General features: G+C 40.3%; 1 long non-coding RNA gene across 1 annotated transcript; it reads right to left on the reverse strand.

Annotated features, from left to right (window-relative positions):
* Positions 1–1181: 1181 nt before the first annotated feature.
* On the reverse strand, positions 1182–9603 carry LOC113187857 (uncharacterized). The gene is made up of 2 exons (XR_003301466.2): positions 9523–9603; positions 1182–2145 (listed from the first exon to the last, which is right to left on the reverse strand). It is a non-coding gene; the product is annotated as an uncharacterized LOC113187857 (long non-coding RNA).
* Between the last annotated feature and the right edge of the window lie 6312 nt (positions 9604–15915).

The following is a 15915-nucleotide window of genomic DNA, read 5'->3' on the forward strand; positions in this document are numbered from 1 at the left end:
ACTGGGACCCAGTGAGCCATAGAGGGCTTAATGGGATTTACAAATGCTCTGAGTGGCTATTTCCATCAGTAACGTGTCTGTCTGAATCACAGTACTTACGTAGGAGAAAAAATCCAATATCTCCATAAAAATCACTCATTTCTCACTTTCCCAGGCAGACACACCCAATATAGTTTTTACAGAGGAGACAGCCTCCTTACCTGGTGCCCATGGCCCAAATCTCCCTCCCAAATGAGACTCTTGCTCCTCAAATACTTCACTCACCTCAAATGCCCCTGCCCTATCCACGGTTCTAACAATGTTCCAGGTACACTCCCATCTCCAGGGCCTGCTCGAATCCTTCCCCTTTGCTCCAGTGTCTGCCCTCTTCCCTAATTTCCTCAGATTTTTTCAAACACCATTCTTTCAGATCCAAATAAATTCCTAACTTGTCGATCAAGCTTTCTCAGCATCCTAGAGATTTTTCCTGCCTCCATTTCTTCCTACATATACCACTCATTGCTTTATATTGTTGCATCACTTACAAGCATGTTCTGTCTCCCAGATTTGAAGATCTTAAAAGTAAGGACTACGTTCAATTTCTCCACTTCTGTCTGCTCTCAATGGACACTTTTCAAATGTGCATTAATTATAATGGTACTGGCCATCAGTGCTTCAAAACACTATAATTTCCACTCATAAGAAAGAGTATGGCCAGGTATGGTGGCACATGCCTGTAATCCCAGCACTTCAGGAGGCTTGAGGCAGGAGGATCCCAAGTTCAAAGCCAGCCTCAGCAATGGTGAGGCATTCAGCAACTCAGTGAGACCCTATATCTAAATAAAATAAAAAATAGGACTAAGGATGTGGCTCAGTGGTTGACTGCCCCTGAGTTCAATCCCTGGTACAAAAAGAAAGAAAAAAAAAAAAAGAATATGGACTCAGAAGTCAGATTGAGCCTGATTCAAATCCTAGTGCATCCACTTACTGATGATGTGACCTTGGGAAAGTTTCTGGACCTCTCTGAGCCTTAGTTTTCTTGTCTATAAAACAGGAATGGTAATAGGGCTATTGTGGAATTCTAGTGTGGTAATGCTTAGCACAGGGTAAGAGTGCTTAGTGTGTCATACACACTGAATAAATAGCTGGTGATATTATATTTATTATTACTGATAATAATGATGAAAAACAAAAGACGGGTGTGCTGAAAGATTTCAAAGAGTACTTGTTTAATAAAAGTCACTATCCTCCAACATGATAAAATTATCTGTCAAAGAATGTCACATTAGAGAAATTGTACAAGTTAGTAGTTCTGGGAACTTTGCACTTGAGTGAAACTTCATAGCTCTGAGATTTTGCCACCCAATACCAAATGTCTGGGACCTCCACACAAAGTTCCCAAGTATATAATCATCTAAACATTCACTGCTTATTTCCAGAATTTGGGATGACAAAGCTAATTCAGTCTTCTAGAACACTGCAGCTGGGAGTAACGCCAAGGACAGCCCTCATTCTGTGCACAGGGAAGCAGCAGGCCTCATACAGTCACCTGATACAAGGAAGTCACCTGGCAGGGAAGTGGCAGAGCTAGAATTAGCAACCAAAATATCCTGACCTCTAGTTCAGAGCTCAACACCACCAACACCTCATTGGCTCCTCAGAGAAAGAGTGGCACTGGGCAGCTTGTGCCCCGCATACCAGCAACACTGGGGTTTGATCTCCTCCAGCTGCATTTGTTCCCAGGAAGTCCACTGAGCGGTCAGAGTTATAGACTGCAGGAAGAAGAGAGTGACTTGTCCCATGGTTGTTAAAATGTAAACTGGCAACTCTGTTGCTAAAACCTCCTGGCTCCTGCAGGAGCTGTTATCTAAATACTCCATATTCTGAGTGAGAATAGTTAATGCTCAAAGATGCTAGCAACTGCTGTAGTCTGCATCTCTTCTTGAGTGTTCACACTCTGCATTTGAATCCTGCTTCTATCCAAGTGACCTCACAGTTTTCGAAGGTAGCTCTGGGGAATATTAAAAAGTCACAGAACCTCCAGGAATTCATATACAGAGGTGCTTGTGTATATAGAAGCAGACAGGGTGAAAAGGTTGTATAGAACATGTCATCCTTCTGACACACTGTGGGCCTAAATATAGTCTCTTGCAGTGATGGTTTCACCTAGAAGAAAAGCAAAGAAGAGAAATAAATGTTTGTTGAGTGAATAACTGATTACCAAAAGAATAATTCAGGAATCACCGGCAGCACCATCAGTCATTTCTGAGCAACTAAAATTTTACAAACAGAATCATCACTCACCTGGCTTACAGGGCAGAGCCTGGCTAGTATTCTGGGGCTTTCTCAGATGACAGATTGTAGGAGTTCGTGGCATAGAGAACTCACAATAAAATTTGCTCAGTGGTGCATCTTGCCTGAATCAAATTTAATAGTCACAATGGTCCCCATAAAGTCACTTGGCAGAGAAGGACCATCCCTACAGAGCAGAAGCATGCCATGATTGATGAGGAAGCCCCATCAAATTAAGGCCCAGAGTAGACCCAGATGAAGTTCCCTTCCACACCTCACCTTCTATGAATTCAGCCATAACTCTTATCCTGAGAATCCAGCAGGTCTGTTACCGGCTCAATGTGACCTCATCACACCTTGCCCTTACCTCATGCCCACACATGTGTCCTCAGAGCCTTTCACTCATTATTCACAGCCCTACTTGCCTGCCAGGGTAATGTTGAGCACAGCAACTACACTGGCTGACTTCAGGGTTCCCAAAGCTACCCCCTCTAGAAACAGTGGTGCGTGATCTCTGGGCCTAGAGCATCTGGGGTATAGATGCATAGAATCCCAGATGGCCCATTTGTTCATTGCTTACTGTGTGCTAGGGACTTTGCTAAATATTTTATAGGTGTAATCTGATTTTTATTCTACTGATAGCCAAATGAGGTAGATTTTATTATGCTCATTTCGTATATGAGGAAACGATCAAGTCGCAGAGTGAAATTAGGACCCAGATGTGTCTCACTCTACAAGCTTGTAACCTCTGCACTCTTGAGGGCTCTGTCACGTTGTCTCTCATTGCTAAGCTACAGCACTGTGCACCCACAACACCAGATATGCAGGACTGGAGACAGCTGGAACTAGTCCCAGTCTAGCTTCATTCATCCATCTATTCATCCTTCCAGCAGAAACTGACACCTACTGTGGGCCAGGACTGCAGCAGGTGCTGGGGATTCAGAATAAATAGCACAGAGATCCTGCCCTTAACATGAGGATCTTAAAGACAAACAGGACTTACTCTGGAGGCTGCTTAGTCTGTGATCGATGTATGATCACTTTTACCGACAGAGATCATCTTGGCAGGGAGCTCTGGTTTGGACTGAGCTGGCTCTTGGAACATGGATCACTCAAGGTTCAGAACAAGGGGCCAAGGGGCATTGCTGTTGATTCATAGTAAGTATTTATCCCAGGGGAACTTCAAACAGCAGAAAGAGTAATCTAAAACCCACCCTCTCCACCTGTCTGGAATTGCTTTTGGCTACATCTTTGAAAAACCCCCCCAAAAAAGCGATGTTTCTGGAGCCATCCCAACTCAAGGGCAAGTGTTTTGTGTTTCTTCAGATACTAGTTTAAACTGGTAGAGAAAGGTTGGAAGGCCCTGGACAAATTCTGCTGCATGGACCAAACATCTGCTAACATTTCCTATACAGTTAGTGATACTTTTTTTTTTTTTTCCCTCATGGGAAACTAATAGGATTAGAAAATTGTGACTGACCCCCATGCTGAAGTCATACCACATCTGCATCCTTCTAGAAGACTGCTGAGTCAGCCCACCACATCCATGGGCTGGGAATCTGTGCACAGAAGATGGAGCTTTTCCACTGCAACCTTACATGGCAGAAGAGCAAAAGGGACTAAGGCATTCCACCCCCCACCCCACCCCCACTCCCCCACCCACCCCCACCCCCGCACCCCAGTTTTACAAAGTCACTAATCCCATGCATGAGGGTTCTGCCCTCATGACTTCATCCCTCCCTAAAGTCCCACCCCTTCTTACTGCTCATACTTTTTGCAACAAATGGAGCATGAAAGGATGCAAGACTTCTGTAATAATTCTTCTGTGTCCAACAATGTTATTTACTTGCACTTTAAGTATTCTTGTTAAGAATAGAGAAGGCCTGCCCACTGGGACAGCGTGTCCCAAGAGGGGAACACTCCAGTTTCTTCCCCTGGGAGGTAACCAGAGGAGCTGAAGAGGGCTCACAGAACTCAGCCAGAAAAGCGTCAGCAAATGACTTCTGTGTTTACTCACTAAGACCAAGTAGGCCACTCCAGCTAGGGATCCTAGACTATTCAGACTTCCAGCACAACCCAGCCCTGAAAAATGAAGGCAGGTCAGGTCAAAGTGTTGCTCATCAGTGCTTTCCATGGAAAACAAAGGTCAACAAAGAGTATTCCTTCAACTGGGCTCCTGCTCTTTGTGTCCTAAAATATCCATCACAATCCTTCATTAAAAAAAAAAAAAAATATATATATATATATATATATATATATATACCACCCTTCCCAAAGCAGGATTTCTCTGATATGTTGGCAAGACGGGAAGCAGAGACCTCTTAGTAGGGTAAACTCCTATTGGTCAAAACAGCATTATGCTCATTGAGCCCCGTCAGTTGTGACTGCTGTGGGACAAGAGGCTTTTGGTTTTTCTAGTTTCATTCCTTTGGCATAAATAGAAGAGGAAAAAGAAAACATTGGGTTATCCCTGGTTTCTCTTTATTCTCCAATTTTTCTGCAAGAATATATATGTTTTCTTTTTGTTCTAAGATTTTAAAAGATAAAATAAGGTTAGTAAGAACTTGGGAAGAAGGAGTTTCTATAATTGAACAAATATGGCTTTGAGCTTTCTAACAGCTCAAGAAAGGTTTCACACTTCTCAGTAATTATTGTGTAAATTTTGTTTGGTTTGGTTTGGGGTACTAGGGATTGAAAGGGGCACTTTACTGTTGAGCTACATCCAAGCCTTTTTTATTTTTTATTTGGAGACAGGGTCTCTCTAAGTTGCCTAGTCTGGCCTCAAACTTGTAATCCTCCTGCCTCAGCCTTCCAAGTCACTGAAATTATAGATATGTACCACCATGCCCAGCTACGCAAATATTTTCTAATGAACACTTTTCTGTATGCTGCAGAAAATTTATAAGGTCAGCTTTTATAACATGAAAATATTTTGATACTATAAACTATTTTTAAGGGACTGATTTTAAAGTACTGTTTGTTCTGGTCACTTGTTTTCACTACACAGTTTATACAACTTTCTTCCAGCAACTGACCAATGCGTGGAATATTATTCAGCCTTTAAAAACAAAGAAATCTTGTCATTTGCAACAACATGGGTGAACCCATAGGATGAAATGAAGTAGAACCAACACAGAAACACAAATACTACATGATCTCACTTACATGTGGGTTGTTAAATAGTTGAACTATTAGAAACAGAGAGTAGAATGCTAGTTACCAGGGGCTATAAGAGAAAAGAAATGAGAAAATATAAAAACATCAGTTTGTACAACTAAATCTGTCTAATTTCTAATGGTCAACAATACTCTAATAAAGCTATAGAGGGGAAGTCCATATGCAAAGGGAAAGGCGATTCCAGAAATGGGCATGAACTCAGGCCTGAAGGATCCTAGCGTCACAGTCCCTATCCCATAGAGACCGCCTAAGGAATAGATATTGGCCTAATCACAGCCAATGAGATATAGTGAAAATTTTGTGGAACTATTGAAAAAGAAATATATACTCTTTTCTACTGGACTTACTCTTGGGAGGACAAAAGACTAAGGTTACTTGAAGCCTTCTTGCCATGACTTAGAGAAAGGTGAAGTGAACACAGGGAGAACTAGGGTCAAGAATAGGAATGAAATTTGGGCCCAGTGATATTATTTGATCTCCTGGACCAAACCATACCTGAAGCTATTCTACCCTGTATTGTTTGGTTGCATAAGCAAATAATTTCTTCCTCTTTCTTTCTTATTTATTTATTTTCTCAATCCAAAATGAGCTGAGTTTTCTGTCACTTGCATCCAAAACAGTCCTAAATGATACGCTTGTGAGTTAAATATCCATTTGCAAGGGGATGGCCAAGCATACCTTTTAGAAATCATAAGTGTCTTGCAGAGGCTGAAAAAGATCCCCACAGGAGTATTTAATAAAAAGTTAGTACTTCTGAAATCTGAACTCTGAGACCAGATGTCTTTTTTTTTTTTAGCTTTCATTATCACCTCTGATTATACAGTTATCCTCCTTAATAAGAATGCCTCATTAGAGTGCTATACTGAAAACTAAATAAGATAAAAATATATTAAAATGCCTAGAACAGTGCTTGACACCCAGTGGATTCTCAACAGATTTTTATTTTCTCCCAGAATATTATTGTCAAAACACAAAATGCATAGAGACAAGAAGTTTGCACATTATCGAGAACTCCACCGTTGCTCAAGATAGTTGTTAGGACTTCTTTTGCATGAAGCATGGTCAGAACATAGGATATTTGCAAGACCGCATCCTCGAAGCAATGATGCTCTTATACTTAGAAATGATGAATCCAAATTTATGTCTCATGAGGAGAAAATCAACAGTGGGCACTTCTGTGAAACAAGTATCACAAGATCAGAATTGACTACATGCAGAGTTTGTCAGATGGGAAGCAGGAAGGCCTACCAAGGAAAAGGTGATATGTTTGATGTGCTCACTGATAACAACAAGGGCATGAAAACAGCTCCAGAGACCCTGAGGAACCCACGTCGACCCACAACTACAGGAAATGTGTGTCCCAAACCCTGAGTTTCTTTCTGGAAACGTTGCTGATGCTCTTAAGAGCAAGATAATGTAATACAAAGAGCATTTTTAAAAGTAAGATAGATTGCTGGGTGATGCATACCTGTAATCCCCTTGGCTTGGAAGGCTGAAGCAGGAAGATCACAAGTTCAAAGCCAGCCTCAGCAAGAGCAAGGAGGTGCTAAGCAACTCATTGAGATCCTGTCTCTCCATAAAATACAAAATAGGGCTGAGAATGTGGCTCAATGTTCAAGTGCCCCTGAGTTCAATCCCCAGTACCCACTGAAAGAAAAGTGGCGCAGGACTGATCAAACACACACCTGGGATAAGAAGTGGGTTTATTGTCAGGAGCCCGACAAAGCTCTCTGCACGAAGAGAGGGACACCAGCAGCAAGTGAGACAGAGCAGCAGCAACTCCCCCTTGAATGTCACCTTTTATTGGCTAGAATCATGGCCAGGCACTAGGGGCGGTTCAGTCTTGACTGTCATAGTAAGCATCCCCCGATCTTGTAGAAGGCAAGTTTATTTCTTGGGAACAGAGACAGGCAGTTTTCCTATCTCTCAGAGGGGGAACAGGAAAACCGACATGTCCCTTTATCCTCTGGAGGAGAGAACAGGGAAACCAGTACATCTCCATCTCAGGGGCCAGTGAGTTGTCTCCTATCTCTCAGGGAGAGAACAGGGAGAGACTGGCACATCTCCATGCCGGTAGGTTTTATCTGGGGCTAGCTTCTATTTTGGGGGAATAAGAACAGTATTCATAAAGTGGGGGTAGGGAAAAGGAATATGGCTGCAATTATGCTAACACCCTCCCCCCCAAAAAATAAGATAGGTTCACATTATAATCCCAGATGGTTGTAATCTTCTATTTACGGATCTTGAGCTATAACTAAGTCTCAGTTTTCTTATTTGTGACAGTTAAATAATATCATGTGCCCGATAGTAGTTCCTTTCTTCCAAGATGTGACAGTCTCATCCAATTCCCCTGCCAGGTATGTTGTGGTCTGCACTTCTCTATCCCCTGTGAAGGTAGGTTTGTTCTCATGGTTTGCTTTGGAAAATGAAATACAAATTGAACTGAGTTGTGTCTGTTGAGGAGAAAGCTTTAAGAATCAGAGCATGATTCACTAGATCCTCGTCCACCCAATAAAGTGATTCTAGAAGCAAGTGTCAAGACTGGACCTCTGTCAGCCTGTGTCCCCTGCTGTCTGTGATACACAAGCTCCCTGATAAACTGCTCTGATGTGAGCCATGAGCAAGTGATCAATTCTGAGTTGTTCTTTACTTGAACAACCCAGCCCTCCTGTTTGATAACCACATTAGACCCTTTCAATTCATGAAGCCATTTAAGAGATGTTTGGTTATACTTTGAATCTTTGCATATATTACAATCAATATGAAGATACTTCTAAAACTTTAAAAGCAAAATTCAGAAGATTCAAAATAAAATGTATATGATTAGAAAAGAGTGATAGTAGGGCTGGGGTTGTGGCTCAGTGGCAGTGTGCTTGCCTAGCATGTGTGAGGCACTGGGTTTGGTCCTCAGCATCACATAAAAATAAATAAATAAATAAAAGCATTGTGTCCATCTACAACTAAAAATTATAAAGAAAAAAAGAAAAGAATGATAGTACCTAGTGCCAAACAAGAAGTACAATGAAAAACATTCTCACACTTTTGTAAGGAATGTAAATTGAGTAAGATTTCAAAGGACAGTCTAGCCCTATCTGTAAAAATTGGACCTACTCTAGAAATTTATTCTTAAGAAATTATGAGATACTTATGCAAAGTATAGATAAAGACATTATTGATGTACTTACTGGTTATAGGAGTAAAAAATTGGGAACAACCTAAATGTCTAACAATAAGAAATTAGTTTTCCAGGAGTTAGAGAAGATAATGCTAAGTGAAGTTAGCCAATCCCAAAAAAACAAATGCCCAATGTTTTCTCTGATATAAGGATTCATGGTAGGGTAGGGAGGAGGAGCATGGGAGGAACAGACGAACTCTAGATAGGCAGAGGGGTGGGAAGGGAGGGGAGGGGGCATGGGGTTAGAAATGATGGTGGAATATACATGTATGAAGACACAAATTGGTGTGAATATACTTTGTATTCAACCATCGATATGAAAAATTGTGCTTTATATGTGTAATAAGAATTGTAATGCATTCTGCTGTCATATATTAATTTTAAAAATTAATTAAAAAATAAAAATATATCAAAAAAGATTATAAAATTTTATTCGTAAAAATTTAATACTTTTGATGCTTTTGTAAATGATATTTTTTTCTATTTCATTTTATGTGTTTCTTGATATTTTATAAAAATATTTCTTTTTTAATTAAAAGAAAGAAAAAAATGGGTTATCCAAAGCATGGTAGATACATACATAGAGCACTGGGCAGAATATGGAGTTCAATATATATTTTTATTTATTTATTGTTGGTTTATTAGGAATTTACACAATAGTGGGATTTGTTGCAATGTATTTAAACATGCACATATTTTGATCAATTTCATTCACCAGCACCTCCCTTTAACCTCCTCTCCTCCCTCAATCCATATTTTTAATAAGTATATATCCATAATACATAATTTTAGCAGGCTAAGTAAAATAGCATGTCGCCCACGTCCTGCACAGCCACGGATTCAGGGTCACTCCACGGGAATTGGGCTGGCAATGAAAAGACCACACAAACACAAAATACCTTTTTCAGGGGTCAGGGATGGCTCTGCGACTTCAGGGGTCAGCTCCTATGCTGGAGGGCAAAAGAAGAAAGGCAGCCAAGAGACAAGAGAGCGAGTGCACCCCTAACCCCTGTTTTTATTAGGGGAAAGACATTCGATAGAATATTCCACCCAAATAAGGCAAGGGATAGTGTTACAACAAACAGGGGGGTGCAGCCCAGTCCCATTGGGTGACGCCCAATCCCAGAGCTGCACTTCCTTGCTGAGGGAAGGGAAGGCCCACTTGCTTCACACTGCATTTGATTCCAGTTCCACACCCCTATTACTCAAGGCTAAGGGGGCATGCTCAACCCCTGTTCAGGGCGCCTCGACAATAGCACATATTATATCAATCTTTTTTTCATAAATGTATGTTTGGGACACCAAAGGAAGAGCTACATGAACACTACTGATGGTTGTCTTCATGGAATAAGCTACAGTTGATTTGTATTTGTTCCATTTGAGTGCCTGATTCTTTAAAATGTGTGTGTGTGTGTGTGTGTGTGTGTTTATTTTTAACCAGAAAAAAATTAATCAATTTTTATTCTTAAAAAAAAAAAAATGAGTGGGAGAGAAAAAGCAAAGGCAGAAAGAGTCAGAGAGACAAAGACTGATAGAGTGATTCGTTGTCCTCTGCGGTGATCAAGACATTGTCAACTGTGGCTACAGAGACTGGGAAACCTCCAAGTTCTGTCAAGAAGAGTTATATTCAAAATGATTGTAAACACACTATATCAAAAGCTAATCAACTATGTTGGACCCTGAGAAAGGACACTTTTAAAAGGTTGTTCAGCATGGAGTGTAGAAAAGAGTCAATCAGCCGAAAGCCATCACTGTCTACTTCTGCCCTATTCCCCAGGGTAGCCCGGAGCCCCACACAGCCACTGAGCCCTTGAACTGAAGCAGATCAAGATGTGCTGCAAGTGTGATATGATCACCAGGCTTCAAAGACTTTGTGTGAGGAAAGGAATGTAACCCAGCTTAATAATAATTTTAACATAGGTTATGTGTTGAAATGGGTTCTGGTTTGGATCTGTAATGAAAGGCTCATGTGTTGAAGGTGTGGTCCCCAGTGTAACAGTGTTCGCAGGTGGGGACTTCAGGCAGGTGAGCATTCTAACCTTGTCAGTGGACTAATCCATGAACAGATTCATAATTGGATTGCACTCTTGGGAGGTGGTGGAAACTGTAGGAGGTGGGGCCCTCCCAGTTGGAGGAAGTAGGTCGTGAAGGGAGGGTGTGCCCTGGAAAGGTGTATATCTTGCCCACAGCCCCTTCTTCTCTCTCTCTCTCTCTCTCTCTCTCTCTCTCTCTCTCTCTCTCTCTCTCTCTCTCTCTCATCTCTCCCCCTAACCTTGGTATAAACACTTTGAAAAACATTTGATATAAGAAGCCTCTGATACAGGTATTCCATATCTGAGAATCTGTCCCAAGGAATAACTCATAAACATAACCACAAAAACCCAAGAAAAATATTTGTTATAGGATTATTTATAATGCAAAAAAAATAAGACAACTTAAACTTCCAAAAATAAAGAAGACTTAGGTAAAATATGATATATCCACTCAAAAAAACTATGACACAGGCAATAAAATTGTTTGCCCTGGCTATATATAACATGAAAATTAAATGATTATATGATATTTAGTGAAAAAACAGGATCAATTTTTATTCATAAAATACAATTATAACCACGTAAAAACTGTTCTTTTAAAAAAAAATAGAAGAAAATATTCATTATGTTTTTATCTTTCAGTGGTGAAATCACAAGTTATATTTTTTTCTGTTCTTCTGAATTCTATTTAATTAATGTTTTATAAATTAGTATTAGGATTGGTCAAATAGTATAAAAGAGTATTATGGTAGACCACTTCTAAGAGGTTCATGTCCTAATCCCCAGAATCAAGGAATGTTACCTTACACGATAAAAGGGACCTTTATATGATTAAGAATCTCAAAAGGAGACACTTATTCTGGTTTATTTAAATGGGCCAAATGTAACCACAAGGGTACTTGTAAGAGAAAGGTAGAAAGGTCATAGAGAGAAGACAATCAATGTGGTGACAGAAGCACAGGTTATAGTCAGAGAATGCAATGATTTAGATCTGGCTTATCCCCCAGATTCACATGTTGGAAACTTGGTCTCCAGCATGACAGTGTTGAGGTAGCAGAAATTTTAAGAAGTAGGAGGTGAGAGGTGGTTAGGTTATGGGGTCACTGCCCTCAGAAAAGATTAAGATAGTTCTTAAGGGACCCTGATTAATTATTTATATATATATATATATATATATATATATATATATATATATATATATATATATGACAGCGGAATGCATTACAATTCTTATTACACATATAGAGCACAATTTTTCATATCTCTGGTTGTTTACAATGTATATTCACACCAATTTGTGTCTTCATACATGTACTTTGGATAATATTGATCATCACATTCCACCATCATTAATAACTCCATGTCCCCTCCCTTCCCCCTCCAACCCCTCTGCCCTATCTAAAGTTTCTCTATTCCTCCCATGCTCCCTCTCCCTATCCCACTATGAATCAGCCTCCTTATATCAAAGAAAACATTCGGCATTTGTTTTTTGGGGATTGGCTAACTTCACTTAGCATTATCTTCTCTAACTCCGTCCATTTACCTGCAAATGCCATGATTTTATTCTCTTTTATTGCGGAGTAATATTCCATTGTGTATATAGGCCACATTTTTTTTTTATCCATTCATCTATTGAAGGGCATCTGGGTTGGTTCTACAGTTTTGCTATTGTGAATTGTGCTGCTATAAACATTGATGTGGCTGTGTCCCTGTAGTATGCTGTTTTTAAGTCCTTTGGGTATAAACCCAAATGGGCCAAGGACCTGCACAGACACTTCTCAGAAGATGATATACAATCAATCAAAAAATATATGAAAAAATGTTCATCATTGCTAGCAATTAGAGAAATGCAAATCAAAACTACTCTAAGATTTCATCTCACTCCAGTCAGAATGGCAGCTATTATGAAGACAAACAACAATAAGAGTTGGTGAGGATGTGGGGAAAAGGTACACTCATACACTGCTGGAGGAACTTCAAATTGGTGCAGCCAATATGGAATACAGTAGGGAGATTTCTTGGAAAATTGGGAATGGAACCACCATTTGACCCAGCTATCCCTCTCCTCCATCTATATCCAAAGGACTTAAAAACAGCATACTACTGATTCTTATAAGAGTGAATTGTTATAAAATAATAAAGCGGACCCCTCCCCACTCTCTGGCTCCCTTTGATGTCATCTATCATGAAATTCCACAGGAGCTGAGAACATGCCAGAGCCATGCCCTTGAGCCTCCAGAACTGTGACCTAAATAAACCTGTCTTCTTTATAAAGTACCTAGCCTCAGGAATTTTATTTTAGCAACTGAAAACTGACTAATACAAACAGAAAGATTCAAAGATGCTACAAGTGCTGGCTTTTAAGATGGAAGAAGAGAGAATATTCAAGGAATGCAGATGACCTCCAGAATCTGAAAAATATAAGGAAATAGATTTCCCCCTAGAACCTTAAGAAGAAGCACAGTCCTTTTGACACTTTAATTTTATGAATTCTGATTTCCGATTTCCAGACCTCTGAGGTGATAAACTCGGTTGTTTTATACCATTAAATTATGAAAATTAGATACAGCAGCAATAAGAAACAAATACAAATATATAAAATATTTATGATGGAAAATGTTATTTGGCTAAAACAGGCTTTACTTGTTTAAGGAGCTTTAATATTTGTAGTCCAGTGTTACTTCACCATTAAATGTCACAAAACAAAAGCAATAGAGCTTAATATGTTTCAGATGAATACATCTTATCTTTTCATTCTTGCTATCTACATGGAAATACCTTATTATGCAGCAACAAACACTGGATTGGAAGCAATTTGCTTAATAATGACATTTAGTACACAAAACTCTGAGAAGAAGACAACAAGCAGCAGGAAGGAGAAACTAAAAAGGGGGGGGGAATTTGATGAATCATAAACAAAACACACCCCCTGAGTTGAGCAACTCTAGATTTATGCAAATTCAACACTGCACAGATTTCTCCAAAAGGCACATACTGCAATTTTATAAAATAGAAAATGCTAATATAGTTAATGCACAATGGAGCTACGACACAACTGTAATCCTTACTTACTGTTCTCCTCATCCAGTCTCTTGTCCCATTCTGGACCCCCAGTTTGATTTCCAGTTGACAATCTTGCTCCCCCTCCCTCAGTCTTTAGCCTGGAGTGTCTGACTCCTGGTCTTCTGCTCCCTCACCCCCATAGCCCTCCCTCCACCCAACTCTAGTTTAGATTTGCTCCACCTGTTTTCTCTATCCAGCACTATTTCTTGGTTCACCTCTCAAGACCCAACCTCTAGTCTTGGACTCCAGGAGATGAGGAGAGGAGAGGAAGATGAAAGTGGGGAAGTGGACCATCTTGGAGGAGTGGGCAAAAATATCTTTGAAGCAAAGGCAGAAAAGAGGGCAGGAAGGAAAGTCAGAGAGAGGGCTAGAGGGAAGGAAAGTAAAGAGGGAGGTGGAATGAAAAGAAGAAAGAAAAAAAGAGGGGAGAAGTGCACACCACATAAACCAGTCATCAGTAACCTTAGGGAGAAAACACACTGAAAGTTATGGAAACCATTGCATCACATATGAAATGTTTTGACAAACACTAATTTTGGGTAAATGGATCATTAGCTGACTTGGCTTATGGGTGGACTGGTTTTAGTGAATTGACTATTTTCCAAGGATACCCTAGCACAAGCACACGTGTGTACCACTTGGCAGGTTCTGTACATCCTGAAAGTGGGGGAAAGTGCCTCTAACCATTCTCTCTTGGAGACAGACTGCTCAGATCCCCTAATTATCTGGTTCTGTCTGCACTCATCAAACAGCCTTCTCATTATAATTTGGCTTCCCATGTAGATTTTCCTACTGGGAGAGAACAGGCTGACCTGTGAGCAGGAGTATTCTAATCCCACTGGTGGTTACTCAGCCTGGAAATTAATAAATCAGCATTCTCTTGGGAATTGTATTTGCATGTCCATTCTTCAGAGTCTAAAAGAATTTCATTGCACACACAAAATATTATGTTAGTGTTTTAGTTAAGCCCTTTTGTGTTATAAGTCAATGAAACCCACTTTATTAGACATTAACAAAAGGCAGGAATTTATTATAAGACAGTGGTTGTATGTCACTCAAGAGCAGAGGGCAGTTGACACTGAAACCACAAACTAGAAAGCCACCAGCACTGAAGCTTCCTGTCCTTCTCTTTTTCTACACAACAGCACTTCCAACAGCACAACGGGATTCCACACCAGGCCACTTTCCAATTCTCTGGATGTCCTATAATTTCATTCAACTCTGACACTAATCAGAGTCAGCTCAGACCCCACAGATTAAGGACTCCATCCCACAAGGCTACCTCTCACTCAAAACACCAATTTTGGGCTGGGCTTGTAGCTCAGTGGAAGAGCACTTGCCTAGCATGTGTGGGGCACTGGGTTCAAAAAATAAACCAAAAGAAAGTCCATCAACAACTAAAAAACATTTTTAAAAACCCACCAATTTCAAGAAGGGGTCCCCACATTACTAGCAACTCTGTTTTGGTTACAAATCAGGGTCTACATGTAGGGTCCCCAGGTAATCCACACTTCAGTCTGACTTGGCCACAACCCCCTCATCAGTTTCAATAATTTGCTGTAACAGTTCATGGAACGAAGGAAACATTTTACTTATGTTGACTGGTTTAGTATAAAGGGTATCATAAAGACACAGATGAACTGCCAGATGAAGAGATACACAGGGCAAGGTATGGAAAGATCTGGAGTTCATGCGCTTCTGTCCCCATGAAGTTGGCATTCCCCACTCTCCTAATACATGAAAGGTGGAAGCTCTCTATCCCTTTATTTACAGTTTTTATGGATGCTACAGTTTGGATGTGGAATGTCCCCCAATGGCCCATATGCTAAAAGCATGGTCACAAGCCTGCGGCACTATTGATACAGTGGGAGAACTTTAAAGAGGTGGAGCCTAGTGTAAGGAAGGTAGGTTACTAGGGGTTTGACCTTGAAAAAGATATTGGGACCTTGGCTCTTCCTCTCTTTGCTTTCTGGTCACCATGAGGTGAGCAGCTTTGCTCCACCATATGCACCCTACTATGATGTTCTGCCTCATCGCCTGCCCAAAAGTAAGTGACCACAGACTGAAACCTTGATCCAAAATAAACCTCTTCTCCTTTAAGTTGATTTTTCTCCAATATTTTGTCATACAATGGAAAGCTGACTAACACATTAGAAGTTACATATACTAGGAATGCTTGGCTAGATCACCTCCAGC

This window comes from Urocitellus parryii, chromosome 4 (genome assembly GCF_045843805.1).
Source record: "Urocitellus parryii isolate mUroPar1 chromosome 4, mUroPar1.hap1, whole genome shotgun sequence".
Classification (NCBI taxonomy): domain Eukaryota; kingdom Metazoa; phylum Chordata; class Mammalia; order Rodentia; family Sciuridae; genus Urocitellus; species Urocitellus parryii.